The following is a 24,882-nucleotide window of genomic DNA, read 5'->3' as shown; positions in this document are numbered from 1 at the left end:
AGAATGAGGCCTGTTCCAGATTTTGTAACTTTCCACTAAGATATCTTTCTGCCGCAAAATCACAGTTTTGTCTAAGGTTCTGAGACCCATACCTCTGCCAACAACACAGCTTCAGTAGGGGTTCTGATAGATGCTGAAAGTACTTTAAAAAACACTGCCCTACCCACTTCATAAAAGGCCTGAGCAGAGGATGCTATATCCTCATCTACCTCAACCAGGTCCTGAGCAGTAGCCCACGTAATTGGGTCAAGAGGGCCGGAATCATCAGCAGCGCCCTGAAGAGGATCCTCTAACTGAGGTTCACCAGTTCTACCACCACCCCAGGTGCGATCGGCTCAATCTTCGGAGTCGGAGCAGAAGTCATAGGGTGCCGTAGCGGTACACACTTGGAGTAAAAACCCCTTTCACACCATCAGAGGCTGTTGGACTGGTCTTAATTGAGTGTTTGGAACCATCTTATGTAACTTGTCCCCCGAATCTTGAAGGGATGACACTGCTGATGCGGATTCCATTGCGGTCCAAATAGTGTGACACGCTTCCTGATAGGCTACCATTTTTAGGCCTACATTCAGTGACATAGATAAGGGCTCCGGAGGAATTTGAGATTAGGAGTCCCTCTCCGAAGGATTTTTACCCTCAGGACAGACTCAACAGGAGCTGTGAGACCCTCGGGACACGTCTCAGTTGTAGCTTCGGAAAGAGGCACTGGACCGACAGTCGAGCCCTCAGTGCAACCGCTGGTAAGAGCACTTTGGGTCTTAAGGTTGCTCTCAGTAGAGCGTCTGCCTGCCTCTGGAGCATCTGAATGATCCCTCTTGGACAAGGCTACTCCAGGAAGGGAGTCTCCATTTCGAGATGCCCTGAACATAACCATATTACCTTCCTAATGATGAGATTAGACAAAGGTGTGCAGATGTTCTGGCATACAATAACAGAAAAATCTCCCGGCGCGCAAGCCTCTGCCTTAAGGCCTAGAGTGACATAGTCACAGGCTGCGCATGCATCCCAAAAGTGACCAGGAGAAAAACACCCCAAGTACATGGAGTGCAGATGCTAACAGACGCACAAAACATGTACCTTTATACCCAAGATAAAACAGCAGAAGGTAAGCCAGAACCTGGTAATAAATCTGAGGAAAAGTCCAAAATAAGATGCGAAGAATTGCTGAGCTGCACAGAAAGAGAGACTTGCGGTCATGGCCAGTGGGATAGGCTAGCGTGCGTCAAGGCCATCCCGAGTGCGGGTGCTGGCTCTGCCATCAAATTGACATTGTATTGTGAAGGAAAGTGTTTGTTGAGCGAAAATGCACCAAACCAGTCCTAATAGAACAGCTACCCATAGGTGTGAAGGAAAGGAGAAGGGACACTGAAGTAAGAGGAAGAAGGGATTATGCTATCACTCACTGAACATTCCCATAGGTGGCAACCTTCAAAATGTGTTATGAAATTCAATATGCTTCTATGTAGAATGGCAAAACAAATGTTCTCTTTTGCATTGCACTATACCACTGAGTATGGGTGACTTTTAGGGTTTATTGAAAATAAAAGCAGGTGAACATCTTTAATTTACAATTATGCAGGGAGGATTTCTAAATAGCAGGCTTTGGGGTGTATAGAGAGTTGTAAGGGCTACGTCTTGAGTCATGTTCTAAAGCCAGACCCATCATAACCTTGGCAACGCCCTGTATTGGTTGGGGGAAGCTTATACGTTTGTAGACTCACACCAGTTTTCTTAATAGCAATCCTTGTCTTTGAATTATCCACTACTTTGTCTACTGTAAGAAGGAGAAAGACGAGACACAGGTGGCATGTTTGTTTGGGCTAAAGACTTTTATTCAGACAACAATGCAAGGAAAAAGGGTAGGGCAAGGCCTAACTGTCCCTAACCACTAAGAGGGTTTGCTTTATCTCAAAACTAAGGATGGTCAAAAATTCAACGTAAAAGTCCACCATCTCATCTAACCTAACTCTGTCGCGTACACTTAAAAAAAGAAAAAGAAGGTGCATAGGTGTTTGGTCTTATTTAGCTGACAGTTCCAATGTTAAACAAACAGAGTTGGAAACAGTGTTCCAACAAAAGTTCAAAATGGGAAAATCCTTCCCTAGTCCTTCTCACGAGAAGAAAAGGCTTCAGGATCTCAACAAACAAAATTCCCACAATATTTTATAGTTCAACTGGGGTGTATATTTCTAGGGAGTCTTCCATTCCCCTAGAATATTTACAGATAATTCAAAAGACTGTTTGGCACAGTTCTACGAATGTGTAGTAGTCTAGAATCTTCCCTTCCGTTCCCCTAGAATGTTTAACTGGAGTTCGAAAGAAAACTTGGCCAAAACAAATAATGTTACCTTGTGGACACCAGGGTGATCCCTTCCCCTTAGTGTATTACAGCAACAGCTCCACAAGGGGTTGTATTCGTACTTGTTTGATCACACACATTGGGTTCTCCCTTCCCCGTGTGTTACTCTGCACCAGTCTGACACGTTCAATCTCCCAGATCACTCTTTACTGGGTTGGGGTCTCTTGCCCTGGGTTTCTCTTTCTCAGTTTGTTCAATTCTGGTTGCCCAGGCCTTCCTGGAATAGTTGTGGGTCCCAGACCCTTCTTTTCATCTGTCCCGGTCTTCCGGGTATGTGGCACCTTCAGCCCGGATTTCCTTGCTCAAAGGCTTCCCCATGGTAATGGTGGGTCCCAGACCCTTGGTGGCAGCTCTCTACCTGGCTTTTCTTGCTCCCAGGTTTCCTCTGGGTAATGGTGGGTCCCAGACCCTTGGTGGCGGTGCTCCACCTGGCTTCTCTTGCTCCTAGGCTTACCCTGGATAGTAGTGGGTCCCAGACCCTTGGTGGCGAGGCTCCGACTGGCTTTTCTTGCTCCCAGGCTTCGCCTGGGTAATGGTGGGCCCCAGACTATTGGTGGTGGTACTCCGTTCAGCTTCCATTCCTCCCAGGCTTACCCTGGGTAATGGTGCGGCCCAGACCCTTAGTGGCAGTGCTATGCCTGGGTTCTCTTCTTGTTGCAGTGGCCTCTGGCTTTGGCAGACAGATCCTTCCGTCTCTGCAGTTGGAAGCAGCAATCTTTCAGACAGCCCAGGCGGACTCTGCCTTGTGGGTGTCCTGCCGACTGCAGCACACTAAGGGACTGCACCACCGCTCGTCGTTGCGGGTGTCCCTGGTCAGCACCTTCCTTGAAATTCTTCCGGGGAGGGTCTGACTCTTGCAGTGGACCCAGGTTCCAAGCTTGCTTTCTGGGTTGGGTGGCTGTTCACTCTTTTCTGGAGCTTCTTGGGAGGCAACTAGCAATACTGCTCCTGCGCCTCTTCTCCAACAGGACAGCTTCCTTCCACCTGGTTCCTTGCGGGAAGGACTGACCCTCTCTGAGTCTGCACAGTAACAGCAGATTCAGGGCCCTGTCTTCCCTTCTTAGCGGGGTGATGGTGCAGTCTTTTCTGGAGCTCCCAAGTAGGTAAGGAACTAAACTGAGGAGCTAAACTGGTTTGAAACACCTTCCAGCTTCAGCAAAGAGAAGTTGTGCATGGCAGTGTGAACAGTGTGACCTTCTAAAGCATTTTCTGTTTTGAGCATTTTTTTATTTTTTCATTTTTTCATTTTTGTTTGGGTGAAGACCTACCTAATTGGCTAAACACAAAGAAGAAGCTAAACTGGTTTAAAACACCAGTGAAATTTCACAGCAGCAAAACACAGTTGTGCATGGCAGTTGCACAGAGCAGGAGCAAATTAAATATTCTAACTCCTGTTTAAAATTCAGCATTGTGTGAAATCTGGTGAGTGCTTGTCATTTTCATATCTCATTACAGAAGTGAATCTCTGCAGTCTCGGGAAAGGGGGCATAGTCGATCTTGTAAATTCCCTACTGTTAAGTAAGATTTCCACAGAGCTGGTAAATCAGATTTTTTTGCTTTTCTAGTGGGATATTTTTAATTAATACCTCAGTGAATGGGAACCTTTTGCCACACTCACCTAATCTTTAACTCTTTTTATGGGTGTCTGTTAGGAAGAATTCTCTCTTTAGGCTGAATTTCCTAACCTAGTGAGTCCCCCAGCAGCTTTGCTGGATTTCTGGAGTTTGTTTTTTTCTTCTGCCAAGAGTGAGACTCTTTTTCTCCCACTCTTGGACATGATTTATGGTGTTCCTTTGACTGCTAATGTGTTTTATGGGCTATGGGGTCCTTTACTCCCTAGGGTCTCATGTGTTTTTTCTATGTGTGTTACACAGCACCCTCCGTGCAGTAACACAGGGGTGTCATAGTGACACCCCACCATAGAATCCATACCATGGGACTGACTACTGTCTCCCAGGGCATGTAAAGTCACCATTGGCTTTACTAGTCCCAAATTATTAACAGAAACCAGTACAAACCATCATATTGTGGACGTACTGGTCGGGGCAATTCGATTGCCCCGGGGGTCTGTTAGTCGAGGGGGCACGTCTCCGTCGCCCATGATCGAGTTTTGGCTGGTGGCAGTGGATACTACTTTTTATATTCGACCGCAAATATATTCCTATGGGATTTTCCCATTGTTCGAGGCTGCCAACTTTAATTATTTAATTCTCATACCCTCGAACATACCGCCGGTTTATTTATTTAATATTAATTCGCCGGTTGGTATTTTTTTGCCAGGACTCGATTCTAAAATGGCGTTTGTGTTCTCTTCTGTGACTCCAACCCAAGTCGAGCCCTTTGTTCCACTTTTTGGAGGGCTTCTCCACAGAAGCCTCCAAAAGTGGTGCCACTCTGTCTGGGTACCACAGGGGGTATGGGAGGGGGTTTAGGCACCCTGGACTGAGTTACCTTGGTAACTCAAGTCGCACTCTTGTGTGATTGGCCCAAGTGGTGAGCCGGCCGGCTCACCACTTAGCATGTTTGATTGACAGCTAGGCTGAGTGAATGGGGGTGTGCTGCATAAAAGCAGGGCTTTGGGGACTGGAACTTCAGAAGTCGCCACAGGACCTGAGAATCCGACGAGGGAGAAGCTGAGCTGACCTAGCACGACGACACCACCGGTGGAGCCCTGCGGAACCGACTCACCACTTCCCGATGACAGAGAAGATCTCTCGGCTGGAGAGGCTTCTTCCCCTGACTGGTGGGCACAACCGGTTTACCTTCTTCTCTTCGCACCCCAGACCGGCTTGTGGTCGAATTGCCCGTGCCAAGCACCCCGGCAACCGGATAGCCACTTACCACTGGACTACGAATTAAAGGACCGTTCCTTTTAACTGAGAACTCCGCGGCTGGTTTCTGCCCTGGCAGTGCAACGGACTCCTGTCTTCCTCCCCGACGAGATCCTCTCTTCCCCCGGACGAAGCACTGACTTGCATCTGCTGCCAGGAACAACTGCCCCCGCTGGTGTATTCTCACCACTTTAAGGTACCGTGTCCGCCAGGCCTCCCTTTCTAAAGATTGCTACAAGGTAATAATAACCCCTTAACCTTCTGGACTGGGCTGGCCGCCTTGACCTTCTAACTGGTCCCTTTCTTTGGTCCAACTCCTTTTTGAACGGTTACAAGACTTTTGTGCACTGCAACCATGTGACATGGGACACATTTCGTTTTGATCTTCTTAAAGCAGTCCGGCCTACTGAACTCTAACTTCACGGTGTTACTTTGCCTTCCTCTCTTGTTGTGTTCGTGGAAAAGTGTTGGGATCTGTTTCAATTTATTCTCTGCTTTTCTCTCCCTTTTAAAACGAATTATTAGAGTGCCATCTACGTTAAGCACTCACCGCTGTCTGAAAATAAGTGGGGCTTTACTTAAGACTTGTCTAATATTCTTCTAAGGGAGTGTATATCTTTTAGTGACCGTGTTTTTGAATTGCTTACTATTAGTGCCTGTGTGTTTTTCTAGATGTGGTTTTAAATAAATCATTATATCTCTTTTACACCAAGCCCTGGTCAGTGTTTACTTGTTCTACTATGTTCTTTTGACCTATTGTGAATACTCTGTATACTGCCTAACTCTTCTTGAGGGAAGTCTGACTGCTCAGCCACAGCTACCAAGTGAATCTGTGTGGTACAGACTGCTACCAAGTGGGTTTACTGCCAAACACCTGTAGTCTTAAATCTTTTGCAGTGGTGCCAGAGGGAACTGCACAGGTTTCTGCCTAACAGTGTCATTTTAAGACTCTCCATAGTGTCTTTTTAAAGTTATCATGTTTAACAACTTATTGGCAATAAGTGCCTGTTGTTGCTGGGTTGCCCTAGGAGCTCCCCATTTAACTTTCTTGTGCTAACCTTGATTGAACTACAGTTCCCAAGGGTAGAAAGGATCTTTGGATCCCTTTCACATTTTATTCTGTGAAACCAGCACACCCCACCTTATGTGGAGTGTTGGGAAGATACAATGTATCCCCTTTCACATTAAAACTAACAATTATGTTACAGTGACAAGCTTACCTTTAATGGCTGCTGGCAGTGATACCTTTTACTAATTTGGTGCACCTTTACCGCGGGCTGTGATCACAGCTGCAGTAAAGGCACCTAAGGGCGCTCATTTTAGCAAGATGGCCCCTGTCTTCTTTTGCTGCAATTTTACTGTTTCTTGTCGTTTCTTGTTCCTTCCCCTGACATCCAGGGAGGGAAATTCCTTTGTGTGATTTTTTTGCCCAGGCTCAAGTCAGTTTGTTAGCACAGGAAGTGGGAGAGGAGTCCAAAACTACCACATCCTTTGTCTTACGCCTTGCTTCAACTGGGACAAATCCCAGTGGGGGGCTGGCTGTCCTGATTGGACAACCGGACGCCCCTTTCTTGTAAAATGCGGGGAGAGAATGCAGAGGTTGTGATGTAGTTCCTGATAAATGCTGGAAACCTGGAAGCTGAAGTCATGTCGACCACTGGAACAGAAAACCGAAGAGGATGACGAAGGAAAAGCGGCAGAGATGATTTCCAGTGACAGGAGAGCCTTCTGTGTAACCGGAGCCTGCTGCAGACCTTCCTTCCAATAGACCTGGGGTCTCCGAAAATGACAACCCGAACCCAGATCCTGGTGAGACCCACTAGACTCAGGAAGACCTGCATTTTGAGCCGTTCCACGGGTTGCTGCGACCTTGCGTTCTTGCAATACCCCCAATACCCTGGGACCTCCAGCCACTGTGCTGTGCGCGGTCTACTGAATTCCGAATCTCAATGAAACTTCGTGGGCATCTTGGTGTATCTCCAGGGACACAAATCGAGTCCAAAAAGTCCCCTCACAAGAGTGCTGGACCTTTGTAACGACGAGAATTCAATCGCATATTCTGTCTTCTTCTGTGCTCCTTGAAAAGGTGCCAAATCCGCAGAACCGCATTCAGCCGCAAGGGAAATCTTGCCTAGAGCCTTCTTCATTGATCCCTGCTACAAAGTCCCATCTGAGGTCTTGTGTTCAGTCTCCAGGACAAGGAAGCCACTACCAGGTATATGGCCGCAGTCCCTGAAGTTCTCCTAATGCAATCTCTTCTTCATTGCTGAGGTACTGTGTTGGCTTGGGTATATACTTACCTTAAGCCTGTGGGGATTTCTGTGTAGCTTTGGGGTGTTTTCTGTGATTGGGAGGTCCCTCATCCAGTGCACCCAGTCCCACTGCTAGAATCCTCCTGGGGTGTCTTCTTTGAAGCCCCTGGACCCTCTTCTAACCATACAAGTAAAGTACTTACCTGTTTGCCCAGTTTTCCTAAGGAACTCTGACCTTTGCTACTAAAGAACTTATTCTAACATGGCACGTTGGTCACTAGTCCTATTGACCCCCCTTTTGCAAGTGAGAACACTCATGCTCCAAGAATAAGGGAAAGACTTTGAAGTGATTGGGACTTCTGCCTAGAAAAGAAATCAAGTGTTTTACTTACTTGTAAAGAGTTGGTTGGTAACTGTAATTCTAAGAGTGAACAGTTACAAAAGTTCTTACTGATCTTGAATGTGTGATGCACTATTCTTAAAAGTATGGTTAACATCTTTTCTCCCTTAGCCACTGTTTTGCCAGTCTAATAGAAAGTAGATGTGAAGGTATTTTACTCTCCTGTGATTAGGTTACACCTCTTTACAAAAGTAATGTGTTGGTTTCACCAGATTATTCCTGTAGGGTAATTGTATGAGTGTCCTCTAACGGTTGGTATCACCAGGTTAGTCCCGTTAGACTAACTGTGAGTGCCCCCCAACCGAGTATTGCTGCTAGCCTGTACTTACCTTGTGTAAGCTGTGTGCCATCCAAAATAAGTTACCAGAGTTATTGCTTACCTCAATCTGGGGTGCCCTGATTTCAAAACCATCTGTAATTGTATATTACTTACTTAGGTTTGGTATAATTGTGTGTTATGACCAAAGTAGTTATAGGTTTTTACTGCACCTAGGATAAGTGTTTCACTATTCACTATCCCGGGAGGATAGCTCAGCGGCAGCGTGCACGTCTTGGAAGCAATACGACACGAAGCAACACAGGTTCGATCCCCGGGTCCGCGCTTAGAAACCTCTGGGTGTTTAAGCGCGTTATAAATACGTAACTAAGACAAAAAAAACAAAAATACAATTACGCAACTAAGAAAAACAAAAAATTCCTGTAACAGCGCCTCGATGCCTGCGTGCTGTGTGAGCGCTTTATAAATGTAAAAAAATAAAATAAAATAAAAATAAAATAATTCACCAAAAGTATATTGTCCAGTGATTTGTTCCAAGAGTCACTGTACAATTGGAAGGGCCTACTGCCCTTGTATTACTGAATGTAATCTGAAAGTAACCATTGGTCTTTTACTCCCAAAGAATAGGCTTGACCTATACTAAATGTGTAAAACAAGGTTTTGTCTTCCCTAGAACTACTGTGAGGTGTTCCAAATAAGGTTTATACTTGGGTCTGCGTGCTTTCAAGTATAATGTTTTATTACTTACTTACCCCTAGATTTATTTGGGACTTCCTGTATTTAAATAAATCCTTTATTTTTTACAATACATAGTGTTTGTGTTTCTTTGGATCATTTGTATTACAATTTCACTTGTACTGTGTGTACTGCCCTCTCTCCCTCCTAAGATAAGCCTGGCTGCTCTGTCTGAGCTACCTTGAACTCAGGTGGTACAGCCTTATACTAAGAGTGGAGTCTTGTACTGCCTCAGTTGAATGGTTTTACTAAGCCCTTAGTTGGACTTCAGAAAAACTGTCCTAACACCTACCACCTACCAAAAATGGAAATCATTTGCAATGAGTTGGACTCTCCCCCTATTGGCGAGGCACAGCTCGGTGATATATGTGAGCTTGAATCATCTTTGGAGGTTTTCGGAGTCACCCCTCAACCAGAATCGCTCTGTTTAGATTGCAGTGTGCGCAGTGTGTTTTGGTGAAGCTTGTTAGGGAGAATTCTCTGTTAAGGCTAATTTCCCAAACCTAGTGAGTCCCCCGGCAGCTTTGCTGGATTTTTGGGGTTTATTTTGTTATCCTGCTAAGAGTGAGACTCTTTTCACCCACTCTTAGACATGATTTGAGATATCCTTTGACTTTGTAATGTGTTTTATGGGCTATGGGGTCTTTTACTCCATAGGCCTTCATGTGTTTTTGGTATGTGTGTTACACAGCACCCGCCGTGCCGTAACACAGGGGTGTCACAGTGACCCCCAAACATAGACTCCGTACCCTGGGACTGACTACTTTCTCCCAGGGCATGTAAAGTCACCATTGGCTTTACTAGTCCTAAATTGTGAACAGAACCAGTACAAACCATCATATTGTGGGCGTACTGGTAGGGGCAATTCGATTGCCCCTGGGTCTGTTGTTCGAGGGGGCACTGTCCAGTCCCCCCTGAGCGAGTTTTGGCTGGTGGCAGTCAACACTACTTTTTATATTCCACCGCGAATATATTCCTATGGGATTTTCCCATTGTTCGAGGTTAATACTTTTTAACATAGCCTCAAACATACCGCCTGTTTATTTATTTAATATTAATTCACCGGTTGGTATTTTTTGCTGGAACTTGGTTCCAAAATGGCGTTTGTGTTCGCTTCTGTGACTCCAACCCAAGTCGCGCCCTTTGTTCCACTTTTTGGCAGACTTCTCCACAGAAGCCTCCAAAAGTGGTGCCACTCTGGGTACCACAGGGGGTGTGGGAGGGGGTTTAGGCACCCTGGACTTAGTTGCCTCGGCAACTCAAGTCGCACTCTTGTGTGATTGGCCCAGTGGTGAGCCGCCCGGCTCGCAACTTAGCATGTTTAAGTGACAGCTAGGACTGATGAATGGGGGTTTTTTCTGCATAAAAGCAGGGCTTTGGGGTCTGGGACTTCAGACGTCGCCACAGGATCAAAGAATCCGAAGAGGGAGAAGCTGAGCCAACCTGCAACGACACCACTGGCGGAGCCCTGCTGAACCGACTCACCACTTATTCCAACGACAGAGGAGATCTTCATCCCGAAGAGTCTTCTTCCTTTGACTGGTGGGGATAACCAGTTTGCCCGCCTTTTCGCCTTCCCGGATCATCTCGTGGCCGCCTTGCCTGTGCCAAGCACCCCGGCAACTGGGATACCACGTTTTTCCACTACCGCGAATAAAAGGGTAGTACCTTTTTACCAGAGAACTCCGCGGCTAGTTTCTTCCCTGGCAGTGCAACCACCTTCAGCTTTCCTCCACGTCGAGATCTTCTCTTTCTGTGGACGACGCCGCGACTTGCATCCACTGCCAGGAACAACTGCCCCCGCTGGAGGATTCTCTCCACTTTCATGGTACTGTGTCTGCCTGGCCTCCCACGCAACGGTCTGTGTGGGTTGTCTCGTAAATCCTCATCTTACCACTTGGGTTGGCCGTAGGCTGGCTAACTGAACTTTTCTGAGCTGAACTGAGTCCTTTTTAAACTCTCTGCAAGACTTTCCAAGCCTTTTAAACTGTGTGATCTTGGGCGCATTGGTGTTCTACTCTCTCCAAGAGGGAGCCTAGCCTCTGAACTTTTTGATCACAAGAAGACTTTGACTTTCCTGCCTTACTGAGTGCTTCTAAAGTATTGTGTTGTGTGCTGTTCCTAATTTCTGCCTTTCCCCTCCCTTTTTCTTAACTTATTGGAGTGCCATCTTTAGTTAAGCGCTCACATCTGTCTGGAAATAAGTGGTGTTAACTAAGACTTGTCTAATAAGGAATAAGGGATGTATATATATTAATAGTGACTGTGTTTTTGAACTTGCTTATAATAATAGTGCCAGAGTGTTTCTAAGTGTGTCTTTAAATAAATAATGATATACTTGATACCAAAGCTCTGGTCAGTGTTTGCTTGTGCTACTGTATTTTGGTACCTATCTTGTATACTCTATATACTGTCTAACTCTTCTTGAGAGAAGTCTGGCTGCTCAGCCACAGCTACCAGGTAAATCTGGGTGGTACAGACTGCTACCAATTGGGTTTACTGCCAACACCTGTAGTCTTAAGCCTTTTGCAGTGGTCCCTAAGGGAACTGCACAGGTTTCTGCCTAACACTGGTGTACAGCGGTGGGATTTGTATTGAGTATACATTTTAGGGGGTGTTTAGATACCTTAGTGCAACTAACCACAAAGCTTAGCACTAAAACGTTTATTTTCTAAACCTGTCAACTATGGAAAGTTATAGTCAAGAGTCCCTTGCTACAAAAACTGCTCATTGTTTAAGAGTTCTCTGTAAGCATAATAATCTCCTGACTAAAGGCAAGAAAATGGAGCTAATAGAAATGTTGTTAGCGAACCAAAGTCTGGATGGTGGTTCAGAGGAACCTACCACTCCAGCAAATGTAGATAACAGCAATGATATTGATATTGAACCTAGTATTGATAACCTTGAGTCAGAAGCAGAAGAGGAGGGTGAAGATGATGTAGTTGTCTCCCATGGGCCTCTACCTGCCCTGCCAGCTGTACCTACTGGACCTTTACCAGGTCCCACACTTAGTCCTCAATATCTGGAACTAGAGAAAATGAAACTTGAATTGGAGTTTAAGAGACTTAATACTCAAGCAGAACAAAGACACCAAGAACTGAATCAAGAATTAAGGCTCAGGGAAATGGAGCTCAAGCATGAGTTAGAGATGAAAAAATTGTCTGTGGAAAATGCTTCTCCCTCCGGATCCTCGAGCTTGTGGGTATGTATGAGCCTAAGTTGGATGTGTTGGATTGGTTGAGTTTGTTTGAGTATAATCATGGGCTCCAGGACATCACAGGAAATGCATTGCTTACCTCGTTGTTCTCTATGCTCCCCGCTGTTGCAACTGATGCGGTAATGGAGTTGGGGGAGGAGGATAGGAAGGACTATGAATGTGTGAAGCTAGCTTTGATAGCTAGATTTGGGAAGACCCCTTCCCAGTACCTTAAGAGGTTTAGGACCCTCAAAAAGCATGATGATACCCATTGGGCTACCTGGGTGATTGAAAGTTTGAAGACCTTAGATGGATGGATTAAGGGTTACAAGGTGAACACTTATGAGGGAATGAAGAATCTTGTAACGTTGGAGTCAATTTACGATGCCTGCTCTCCTGAGCTCAGACAGCACTTGGCTGACTCAAAGGAATTAGATTCCAGGAAACTAGCTAAGGCTGCTGACTTGTGGGTTGCCAACAGGGCTACTCACAAGGACTCTGGGGTAACTCAGAAAAAGGATGAGGGGAAACAGCCAAAAAAGGACTCCAAAGAGAATTCTAATAATTCCAATCCCAAAGAGGGCCCCAAACCAAACAATAAGGGTAAGCCACAAGGGAAACCGAATCAGAGTAGTGTACCTTCTGGTGGTAAACCAGAAGGAGGTCAGAGCAAGCCACCATTCCAGAAAGCATTTGGTAAATGCTATGTTTGTAGCTCGCCTGATCGTGTGAAAGGAGATCCCAGATGTAAGGGTAAACCTTCAGGGGTCCAGCTTGTCTCCTTAGCCTTCGCTCCAGAGGAGGAAGTACAAATGGCAAGTGGAAACTTTCTGTTACTAGCTGATGAACCCATTGGAGTCTCAGCTAGTGTTTCTTTAGTGTCTCTGGGGTTGTGGGAACAACAGAATTTAGATGTATATAATTCTATCCCAGATAATACTAAAGAGTATTATACAGACCTTCCAGGATTTTGCGGCATGAAATGGCAAATTTTGCAGCATGAAATGGCAAATTTTGCGGCACAAACCTTTATTTATTGCGGCATTTTTGAAGGACATTTTGTATTAACTGGAGGGTGTAAGATTGCCACATTGCAGGAAATAGGCAGAGTGCAAGGCTACAAGAGAGCCAGGGTATCATTATTATGTATCTTTTGTATTAATTTAATAGGAAGAGTCCCAGATGTCTCTGGCATGGCAAAACAGTGTTTGATTTGGCTACATTTCTGGTTTAATGTTCATGCCTATTTAATAGTATTAACTAAATTGATCATTATCAATTGTAATGCTGAAAATATTCCCCTTCTATGTTCTCCAATCCCCCAAACACCCACACACCTCTCGCACCAACACAAATCTCACCAACTCTCCATCACAACTTACATTCCTTAACCTCTCACTCCGTCATACAAATACTCACGTGCTATGTCACAATGTCAAGTCACAATTTGCACTGCCCAGTCCCTGCCACACTCCAAATCATACTCCCAACTCACACCTTACACTCTACAATTCCTCCTGCAGTATACAGTCCTTCATTGTTTTGTGCTGCTTCTGCATCTTGCATCCTTTCTCCCATTCTATCACACTCTTCCCTCATCCTTTTTCCCAATCTGCAGCTCACTCCCTCTTTCTGGCCACCCGCTTCCACTCTGCTTTCTGGCTCACTGACCACACGCTCCCTCTACTTTCTGTACCTCTGCTCGCTCTCAGATTTCTCGCCCACCGCATCACTGTTTCCTCTGCTCTCTTGTGTAGCACTTCCTCCTCTGACCCACTGCTCTCCCTCTGCTTTCTTGCCCATCACTTCACATCTCACCCATCACTCTCCCTCTCTCTCATAGTGTAACCATTTTTTTTAAATTTTCTTTAAATGTAGATTTTGACCCAGTTCCTCAAATAATGGGGCATTTAAAAAAAGAACAGAGGATATGCTATTTTTAGACAACCCATTTTTGGAAATGAGCAGGTCACCTTATTCTCAAAGGTGACCGGCGCATTTCCACAGGCTTGAGCTGTAGCGCAAATTGTGCGCTGGCCTTGAATGGTGTTCTGGGTTGTTTGACCGAAGTGTAATTATTTGCGGGGGAATTGATCGTAGTCAATTTCGCTGCAAATTGATTTGCACTTCAGCCAAACAACCCAAAATGTACCTTTCACCACCACTCCACCCACTCCCCTACTTAACTGCTTGGTCGCTGCTGCTTTCCCTGCAACCCTTGAGTGCCAGATCCGTCCCTCGAACCCGGGTCGGATCCAACTCTGCATGGTCCCTTTTTCGTTATTTTCTTTTTTTTCTGTCCCCGCCTCCAATTTTGAGGACCACCCTAGACCAAAAATATTGAACATGGGGAACATGGGGAGCGGGTGACACCGCCGCAACACATGTTCAGTATTTATAAAAATCGATCGAATAGTACTGGACAAAATAGGTCAAATAGTAACATTCAATAGATTTTTGTCATCAAAATGGGCAGTACTTTGAATAGAATCGCTCTCCCGACAGTGTTCTGCAAGCTCCCAGCGCCTTTCACAGGGACAGGCCCTCCAGGTGCTTGCCGCTGTAATATGCGACCCAAAAAATGCATTTTTACCCTGTTTGAGGAACAGAAATGCAAGCGACAGCAGCGGTTCATACCTTAAAAGAAATGCATGACAGGGTCAGGAAAGACCCTGTCATGCAGTGGCAGCCCCACATCCCGTGCGCGTAGGGTTGCCTACAATTTCTGCACATTTAAAAGTGCATCTTCCTTGGAAATGAGGGATGCACTTTTAAATTGACAGAAATGCCATTTTATTTGATCAAGGAGGTGAAAAAGGCCATCTGAATGGGCGCGCATATAAAATGTGCCCATTCATGTGTCCCTTGTGGATTGGGCTGCACTTTTTTGGGGCGCATGTGATGAGATGTGTTAGCACATTTCATTTCTTGTGTAAAGAAAAGTTGAGAACCTGGCACCCCGAGTATTTTTTTTTTAAAACAGTAATTTTTGCAGATTACTTTTAAAAAAAAAGTACAAAAAAAACCTTTTTTAAATTTTTTAAAGATGCTGTTTTTGCACAAAACGGCAGTTTTTGCAGCATTTTGCACAAAACGGCCGTTTTCGCAGCATTTTGCGGGATTGCAAAATCGCTATAAGCTGGAGGGTCTGAAAGGACAGTGTCCAGGTGAATGGTTAGGAGACTCCTGCCATTAGGGACACTGGGGCCAGCATAACTGTGGTGGATAAATCATTTTTTCAGGCAGATAATGTTGCTAAAGCACCCAAACGCCTCACCAAGTTAGCCGGAGGGCCTGTCCAGATGCTTCCCCAGTTACCAGTTCTCATCCAGTGTAATGACATGACTGTGAAGATACCTGTCAGCATACAAAGTGAGGTACCAGGAAGGGTTCTGTGGGGGTAATGACCTGCAGACTCTTGGAGTAGTGTCACATACTCCCAGACCTCCTAGTAAAAGGTTACAGGAGCTCACCAGACCTGCAAGGGAGAGAACCATGAGAGGTACTCCCAAGGAGATGATGAAGAAGGATATCACTCCTACTCCACTGGAGTTACAACTTGCTATCTCTGAACAACAAGAAGCAAAGGAGAAACCCAAGACTTCTATGAAACAGCCAGCAGCAAGCACTCCAGTGCTTCCAACAAGGACTTCCCCAAGGTTGTCCAAAGTTACACCTGTAACTCCACCTCCAGCTGAGGCTGAGAGGGAGGTACAACCCTGTGTGGTTGAGCTAGACTCTGAAGAGGAGCTAGTGGAAGGCCAAGAACTCATTGGAGATCTGGATCCTGTTGACCATCCTGAGCTGCAGTCTTTACTGGCAGAAGGTGGACCCAACAGGGCAGACTTCAGTAAGGGACAGAGAGAATGTCCAACTCTGCAAGGTCTTCGCCAACAGGCAGCTTCTCAGGCTGATGGGCAAGAGCCTGGGAAGTATAGGTTGCACTGGGAAGATGGCCTCTTTTACAGTGAACCAACTGAGTCTGCACCTGGAGACTACAAGCGGCTTGTAGTACCTCAAGACAACAGACAACAGTTCTTGCAACTGGCCCATGAGATTTCTTTGGCTGGTCACTTGAGTTTCAAGAAGACCAAGGAAAGGCTTTCACTCTACCTTTATTGGCCAAAGATGGGGGCTGAGGTAAATAAGTTTTGCAAGAGCTGCCACACCTGCCAACCTTCTGGTAAGGTTGGTTCCAAGAATGTGGCACCTTTAGTGCCTCTCCCAGATGTGAAAGTCCCATTTGAGAGGGTAGGGATTGACATTGTTGGTCCCCTTGATCCCCCAACCTCCTCAGGCAACAGGTTAATCCTTGTTGTAGTAGACCATGCTACTAGATACCCTGAGGCAATTCCTATGAGGACTGTTACAGCTCAGGCTGTGGCTAAGGCCCTCCTTGGTATTTTTACCAGGGTTGGGTTTCCTAAGGAAGTAATCTCTGACAGGGGGTCAAATTTTATGTCCCACTACATGAAAGCCATGTGGAAAACCTGTGGAGTTACTTACAAGTTCTCTACCGCCTACCACCCTCAGACAAACGGGTGGTAGAAAGGTTCAACAGAACCATGAAGAGCATGATAGGTGCTTTAGAAGATCCCCTTAAAAGAAAGTGGGAACTTCTATTGCCATGCCTTCTCTTTGCTTATAGAGAAGTCCCTCAGAAGGGAGTAGGTTATTCTCCCTTTGAACTTCTTTATGGCCATCCAGTCAGAGGTCCATTGGCCCTGATTAAGGAGGGGTTAGAGAGTGCTCCTTCCCCCAAGCCAGTCAGAGTGACTATGTGATAGGTCTCCGGAGGAAAATGTCACACATGATGGCAGAAGCTAGTGATAACCTGAAAGCTGGGCAAGCTTTGGTCAAACATTGGCATGACCAAAAGGCTAACATGGTTGAGTTCACTCAAGACCAGCTAGTTCTAGTTATGATCCCCACAAGGCAGAGGGCCTTGCAAGATAAATGGATGGGACCCTTCAAGGTTGTGGGTAAACTTGGAGAGGTGAACTATCTGGTGGACTTGGGCAATCCCAAGGAGGCTCCCAGAGTCTTCCACACCAACCGACTAAAGGCGTATGTCTGCAGGCCTGAAGTAGGAGCCTTGCTTCTAGCTTCAACAGAAGAGGAAGAAGAGAGTGAATCTCTCCCTGATCTCCTCAGAGGCTTACCCTTGGACGAAAAGATTGAAGGAGTAAATCTCTCTTCAGATCTGACACCTGAGCAACAAGAAGAGTGCAAATCTATGTTAAATCAGTTTGCCTCTCTGTTCTCACTTTCACTAGGCTTGACCCCTTGGGGACAGCATGATATACTCACTGGTGACTGTCTGCCAGTCAAAAGCAGAGGATATAGAATGTCAGAAAATGTAAGGACCCACATCAAAGGGGAGGTCAAGAAGATGATTGATCTAGGGGTAATAGAGCCCTTCTCTAGTCCATGGTCTAGCCCAGTTGTGTTAGTACCAAAGGCAGGATCCAAAGAATTGAGATTCTGTGTGGATTATAGAGCTTTTAATGCAGTCACCAAGACTGATGCCCACCCTTTGCCAAGGACAGATGAGTTGCTGGATAGACTTGGTTCAGCCAAGTTCCTCAGCACATTTGACCTTACGTCAGGCTATTGGAAAATAGCCCTGACAGACCATGCCAAGGAAAAAACTGCATTTTCTACCCCAGTTGGCTTATACCAATTTAAGGTTATGCCTTTTGGACTGAAAAATGCACCTGCAACATTCCAAAGGATGGTAAATCCGGTTCTGGCTGGGATGGAGGACTTCTGCATGGCATACTTGGATGACATTGCAATATTCAGCCAATCCTGGGAAGAGCATGTTAACCACCTGGGACATGTTTTGCAGGCTCTTGGACAGGCCAATCTGACCATAAAGGCAAGTAAATGCCAGATTGGTCAGAGTAAGGTGGTCTACCTGGGCAGAGGTCTTCCCACGTTTTGTGGAAAAGTCCACTACAACAGATTCAGCTGTGGTGACAATTGCCAAGCCAGGGGACTCTAACGAGCTAAAGCATAGAGGCCCAGCAACCGAGACTAAGGAATGGTCAGAGGACCGACAACTCATTCCATGCAGGGAGTCCTCAGAGTATTTTTTGCCGGTGGTATTTATCCTAGAGTCTATATTTCAACATGAAGATGAAGTAATATTGAACAGAAGCTTTGTCCTTGACATTTTGCATGATATACCCGGATTGAAAGCAGTGGTATCAAGGGATATCACTTTAATCAGCTTTTAGGATGTAAGCTGCCTGGGGCTGGTTGCAGCAAGGAGAATTTCGATTGAGAAGCTTTTACATCTATAATGGATCCAAAGAGTTCTCCGCTTAGACATTTCTAAAAGAGAAAGATGGACCCTCTTTGCTTCGTTTGAGAATTGAATGTCGAACCTGCACAGTAACTTTGGCCCAACAGGCAGCAAAGTCTGAAAATGTTTTCAAAGATTGGTCATGGCTACTCTGGTCGCTGAGTGCACAAATAAGGGCAGGATCCATTTAGCGACCATTTTTTTTTAGCATCTGTTCTTGGAAAATATGAGGGTTCCATCTTTTGCTCAACTGTGAAGAGTTATGCCTTAAACTATGTAACCATGATCTGATTATTCTCCAAGAAATGCTTATAGGGGAAAATGTGTCGCTAGACGGGTTCTACATCTATTAGCGAAGGACAATTAGGGGCCTCTTTTTTCGCTCAAAGGGGGGGTTTGATCATAGCTGCACGATCTGGTAGAGTTCAGAAAATGGAAGGGTTTAAGGGTTCTACCAATAGAATCCTCACTGTTCATGCCACATTGGCAGAACAGAACTCCCACTTACTGATAATAAATATCTATTGTAACTATGCTGAAATATTGCAAGATAGAATTATGGAACAGCTTGCAAAGATATTGAGTGATTGGGCAGAGAGAAGGGAGAATGTTCAGATAATAATATCAGGGGATCTGAACGCTAATTGTTTGAACATGCCTGAAGGGTGAACAATTGCTGAAGATGAAGAGCACATACAATTATGAATTGATAATAATCTCGAAAACGGTTCCACAATTGTGGACACTAGCCCACATTGTGACCATATTCAAATATGGGGACAGGGAGTCTCCTTTAACTTACAGGCCCATTGCACTATTCGATGCAGATTCAAAGATTTTCACCTCTGTGCTGTTAGTATGTCTGCAGTACTGGGCGATCGAAAAGGGCATCTTAAAAATAAACCAGATTGGATTCAGAGCTGGGGTTGGAACATCAGTGGCCGGATGGGTGATGAATTATGCGCAGCGGCTAATATGGGAGGGAGTTGTAAATGAATTGTTTCTTGCTACTGTTGATCTATCTTTAGCCTTTGATCGTGTAAATCGGGACAAACTTTGGGTAGAATCTGAGAATTGGGGATGGCCTTTGGGACTTTTGGCAATACTCATTTACCTGCATGCATGAAGATTGGATCCTCAGAGTTAGGTTATGTTATGTTACTTTGCATTCATATAGCACCTTATGTACCATTGGTATGGTCTCAAGGCGCTGGTAGGTTGAACGCCCTCGGGAACCGAAGTTCAAGTCAGTAGAGAGAGTAGAGAGAGTCAAAGGTGCGTGTGAGCACCATATATGTGTGCAGCTGATATGGCATTTGTGTGATAGCTGCTTCCTAGCAGTAGGTGTGGTGGTTAAGAGATCAATAGTATGTGTTCGTTCTGGCAGGTTTTATCCAGACCGATTCTGGCTGCGTTAGGCCTGAGGAGAACGGCTAGGCTGGAGAGTGGGTAGCCAGCAGTGTTTAGTTAGAGTGATGGGCAGTACGACTTAAAATGATGGTATGGGAACAGCTATACCGAATGGTGTCATAGTATCGCTGTGTTCTAGTTGAGTGGTGGTGTAAGGAAGAGAGTAAGCGTGGAGATGTAATATGGTGGTTTACCTTAGTTGTTTGAGATCGGGCCCACTCCAATTGTTACATGTACTCCGCCTGTTCCATGCATTAAGACCGATTCAGGCACTCAAAGCCGTTCCTTTCCCGGCTCTCTCAAACGTTCCATGCACTCTAAACCATTCCATGTAAGTCAAGCCGTTCCATGCACTCCAAGCCGTTCCATGCACTCCAAGCCGTTCCATGCGCTCCAAGCCATTCCATCCACATACTTCATCCGTTCCATCCACGTACTTCACACGTTCCTTCACATTTTTACCCGTTCTTTCCACATATTTCACCTGTTCCTTCCACATACTTCACCAATTCCAACCACATACTTCTCTCGTTCCATCCACATACTTCACCCGTTCCCTCCACATACTTCACCCGTTCCCTCCACATACTTCACCCGTTACCTCCACATACTTCATCCGTTCCCTCCACATACTTCACCTGTTCCACTCACATACTTCACCTGTTCCACTCACATACTTCACCCGTTCCATCCCTGTACTTCTCCCATTCCATCCACATAATTCACCTTTTCCATTTACATACTTCACCCTTTCCATCTACCCACGTCATCCGTTCCATCCACTTTATCCGTTCCACCCAGTTCATCCGTTCTACCCAGTTTATCCGTTCCACCCCGTTCATCCGTTCCACCCCGTTCATCCGTTCCACCCCGTTCATCCGTTCCACCCCGATCATGCGTTCCACCCAGATCATGCGTTCCACCCAGATCATCCGTTTCCCACACATACTTCACCCATTCCAACCCCATACTTCCTCCTTTCCACCATATTTTTCACTCGAACGATACACTTCCCCGTTCGATCCACATACTCCAATCTTTCTATTCAATATATTTGACCCATTTTGTCCACATACTTCGCCCGTTCTTTCTCATACTTTACCCGTCTCATCTATATACATCACCCGTTCTTCCAGATCCATCCTCCGTTCCAACCACCCACTTCACCCGTTTCTTCCCTTTACTACACCTGTTCCTTCCAACCACTTCACCTGTTCCTTCCAACCACCTCACCCGTTCCATCAATATACATCACCCGTTTGCTCCATACTCGACACCCGCTCCGCACTCTACGCCCGTTCTGTACTCTACACCCGCTCCGCACCCACTCCTCGCTCCGCATTCTATATCCGCTGAGCACTCTACACCCGTTCCGCACTCTACACCGTTCCGCACTCTACACCCGCTGCTCACTCCGCACTCTACACTCGCATCCGCTCAACACCATCACGCTCTTCATCCGTTCAACACCCTAAATCTGCATTCTATAGCCGATCCGCACTCTTCCTCCGTTCCGCACTCTACACCCACTCCGCAACCGCACCATATTCTACATCCGCTCAACACCATCACGCTTTGCTGAACACCACAACTGCTCCACTCTATTATCCACTCACACAGCCTACAATCTACATCTGCACTGCGCTCTTATCTGTTCTGTGCTCTCATCCGCTCCACGCACTCATCCGCACTGTGCACTCATCCGCTCTACACGCTCATCCGCTCTACAGGCTCATCCACTCTACGCACTCATCCGTTCGGCGCACTTATCCGCTCTATGCGCTTCATCTACACCGCCGTCTTCATCCTCTCAACTCACTTCGTTCATTCGTCAGATTCAGCCCATGGCACTTGCGGTACGCACTCTGTTCCATGCTCTCCATCTGTCCAGGGCACTACATCCGTCTCATGTACTCAAAACGTATATTCTGTACTTTCCGTTTATACCATGTACTCATTCATTCCGTGCCATCTGTCTGTGTACTCATGTGTCTCTTCTATTAATCTTTCCATCCTCTTCACTTTATTCATTTCGTCTATTTAGTTCCTTTAGTCCATTGCAATCATTACATCCATTTAATTAATTTCAATGTTTTACATCTTTCGACCATTTTTTTTTTTTTTAATCCACTTCACAGCTTGGATTCACTTTACTCTTTCTCTTCTGTTTGACCTTTTAGTTTACATTAGAGGTTTTTAGTTGTCGATTTCTCGCCTGGATCTTGCTGTTGTATTGCTATTTTTGTTTAATTGTTGTTTAAGGTATAGTAGCCAGGGTTAGTTGAATTGTTTTTTTTAATTTTTTTTTTATTGTATTGTATGGCTGTGTTAAACAACCTTTCAATAAACGCATAAAACATTTTTTTTTTAAGAATACATTTAAATGACACTTTTTTACAAAATTTCAAAAATTCATCAAAAGCAATAATAGATGAAGCAATTGTGCATTAGTAGCTATCTGGTCCATTGCTTTTTTAGAACAATTCATTTAAAAAGCCAGTTGTTGCTAGTCTGATTGTCATTCGTCTTGCACCAAAAATGTTTAGCCATAATTCCTCAGGATCAGTAATAGTCTGCTCTTTAAAACAATGCAAGAAGTATTTACAGCGCATAGTAGACAATGCGGGACAAAAAGCAATGACATGCTTCAGTGTTTCAATAGAGGTACAGTCTTTGCAAAATCGGCAAACATTCTCATTGATGTCTAATAATTTCCGTCTGACTAATATATCTTTGGTATGCCAAAGATTAAGACGAAAGCGCATATAATCGTCTCTAAATTTAGGAGATGGATATTTGATAATATATAATTCAGGGGCTCTGAACCTCTTTTGGCCAAACTGAGCTATATTCCAATCTTTAAGATGATAGCATTTGTCCAGAGTATATATCCAAACTCTTTGGTACAATTTTATTTTAGCCTGGTTTGGATTATGGATCAGAGTATCGAGGGAAATATCAGCATCAATGAGAATATTTAATGCAGTATTAATCCATTTCTTTGGGCACTGATGATCAGAGGATGTTAGATATTGTCCCAAAATATAAGAGATGTCCGTATGTTGCAAAGATGTTATGCACTTTCTCAAAAAAGCTATCAGTTTCCACGCAACAGCACTAAATAAAGACATTAACCCTAGTTCAAATCTGAGAATGGCAATAGAGACACATGTAGGGAGATTAAAAAGTGAGCGCCAATATCTGCCTTCCATTTTGTCCCAAAAAGATTGTGATAGCATCGGGGCACATTCAGATCCGTATGTAATAATAGGTTTAACCTTCATAGTATAAAATGCTAATATATGGTTACATGTAAATTTTCCAAATTTATATAGCATAACCTTAGATTGAGAAATCAGAGCATGTAGCTTTGATTCAAGATCCAATTGGAACATTTTATCATTTTCATTACAACCAATCATCGTGTCCAAATATCGATATGATGATGTAATCAAAATTGGGTCACAATTAATAGACCAATTGAATTGAGAATATTTGGACATTTTGCAGTTATGACACATCATAATTTGGGTTTTAGTTAGATTGATGGTCATGGCATTTTCTACAGTATATTCAGTCAACCCATTGATCAACCTTTGCAATCCAGCTGGAGTTTTTGAAAGCAAGATGAGATCATCGGTGTAAAAAATCCAGGGTATCTGCTCAGAACCTAGTTTGGGAGCATCGGAGTTAATGTTCTTAAATTTATCACCCATATCTAGGATAAATAGGTTGAATATTGTAGCCGCCAGAATGCACCGTTGCTTCAGTCCTCGGAATGTTAGGAGGGGCGGTGTCAATAAACCATCAAGAGTTAAGCAAATACAAATTGACGTATTTTCATGCAGAAGAGCAATGAGTTTGATCAGTGATTGCGGGCAACCCATTAATAACAATTTATGTAGCATCAAATTACGATCTATAGAATCAAATGCCTCCTTAAAATCCACAAAGGATATATAAAGGGGCTGCTTTTGTTGATGGCAGAGGGCTTTAATTGATTTTAAGGTAACAATATTAATGGACGTACCCTTACCTGCAACAAAGCCTGTTTGGAATCTATCTCGCATATTTGATGATTTGATCAATTGATTAAGGTCTCTTAAAATTAAGGAGGCGAATATTTTGCCCGGGACGTCCAGCAGGGCGATAGGCCTATAATTGGCTGGATCATGTCTATCGCCCTTTTTATAAATGGGGACAATCAGTGAAGTACACCATGAACTAGGGATCTTTTGAGTGATTATAATTTGCAAGAAGATTTCAAATAGGATTGGTGCCCATAGGTCCGGAAACTGTTTCAACATAGCATTAGAGAGCCCATCCGGGCCATGGGCACGCGATCTACTGGCCTTGTGGATGTAATAAAGGATGTCATCAGTAGTAAAGGCAATCGAAAAGGAGCCCTCTAAATTAACAGGTGGTATATATTTAACAGGCGGGGGTAGCGCGTAAAGACGGGAAAAGTGGGCTCGCCATGCTGCAGGAGCAACATCATTAATCTGCATTTGACACTGTGAGGTTTTATAGGTTCCAGTTATTAGGGACCAACACCCTGCAGAATTTTTTGTTAGGACTTTAGCCAACATTGATTCACCATCTTTCTGGAACAGAGTCGATCGATAAGATCTTCTCCAGTTCCTATATTGAGTCTTAATAATTTTACACGCAGCCCACCGCTGGTCAATGGGTAAGGACATAGCCATTTTTTTTTCCTAAATAGAGTTTTTCCCATCTGCATATTTATATCAAAACAATGTAGAGCAGTTGAAGATCTCGATAGCTTTTGTGTTGTAGCAAACTGGTGTATTAGTTTTGAATAGTCACAATCACCATTATTTTGATTGCTGGAGGTCGTACAAGAGGTTTTAAGTAACTCTGTAAAATGCAGTAGCTTAGGTCTAGACCACCGTAGTCGGTTCCGAGCAGGGTTAGCCTCAAATGTACCCTTCATATTGATATACTTAGGGGAATAGATAATTTCATCACTATATAACCAGTTTAGGTTGAACATGTTATGGTCACTATCAGAGGTTACCAGGACCTCAAACCCTTTTAGTAGATTGAATAAGTCATGGCTAACATATATAAAATCAATGATTGCCATAGAAG

This window comes from Ambystoma mexicanum, chromosome 10, assembly GCF_040938575.1.
Source record: "Ambystoma mexicanum isolate Mex_15411 chromosome 10, UKY_AmexF1_1, whole genome shotgun sequence".
NCBI lineage: Eukaryota > Metazoa > Chordata > Amphibia > Caudata > Ambystomatidae > Ambystoma > Ambystoma mexicanum.
The sequence above is the reverse complement of the archived record's forward strand: the minus strand, read 5'-3'. Positions refer to the sequence as shown.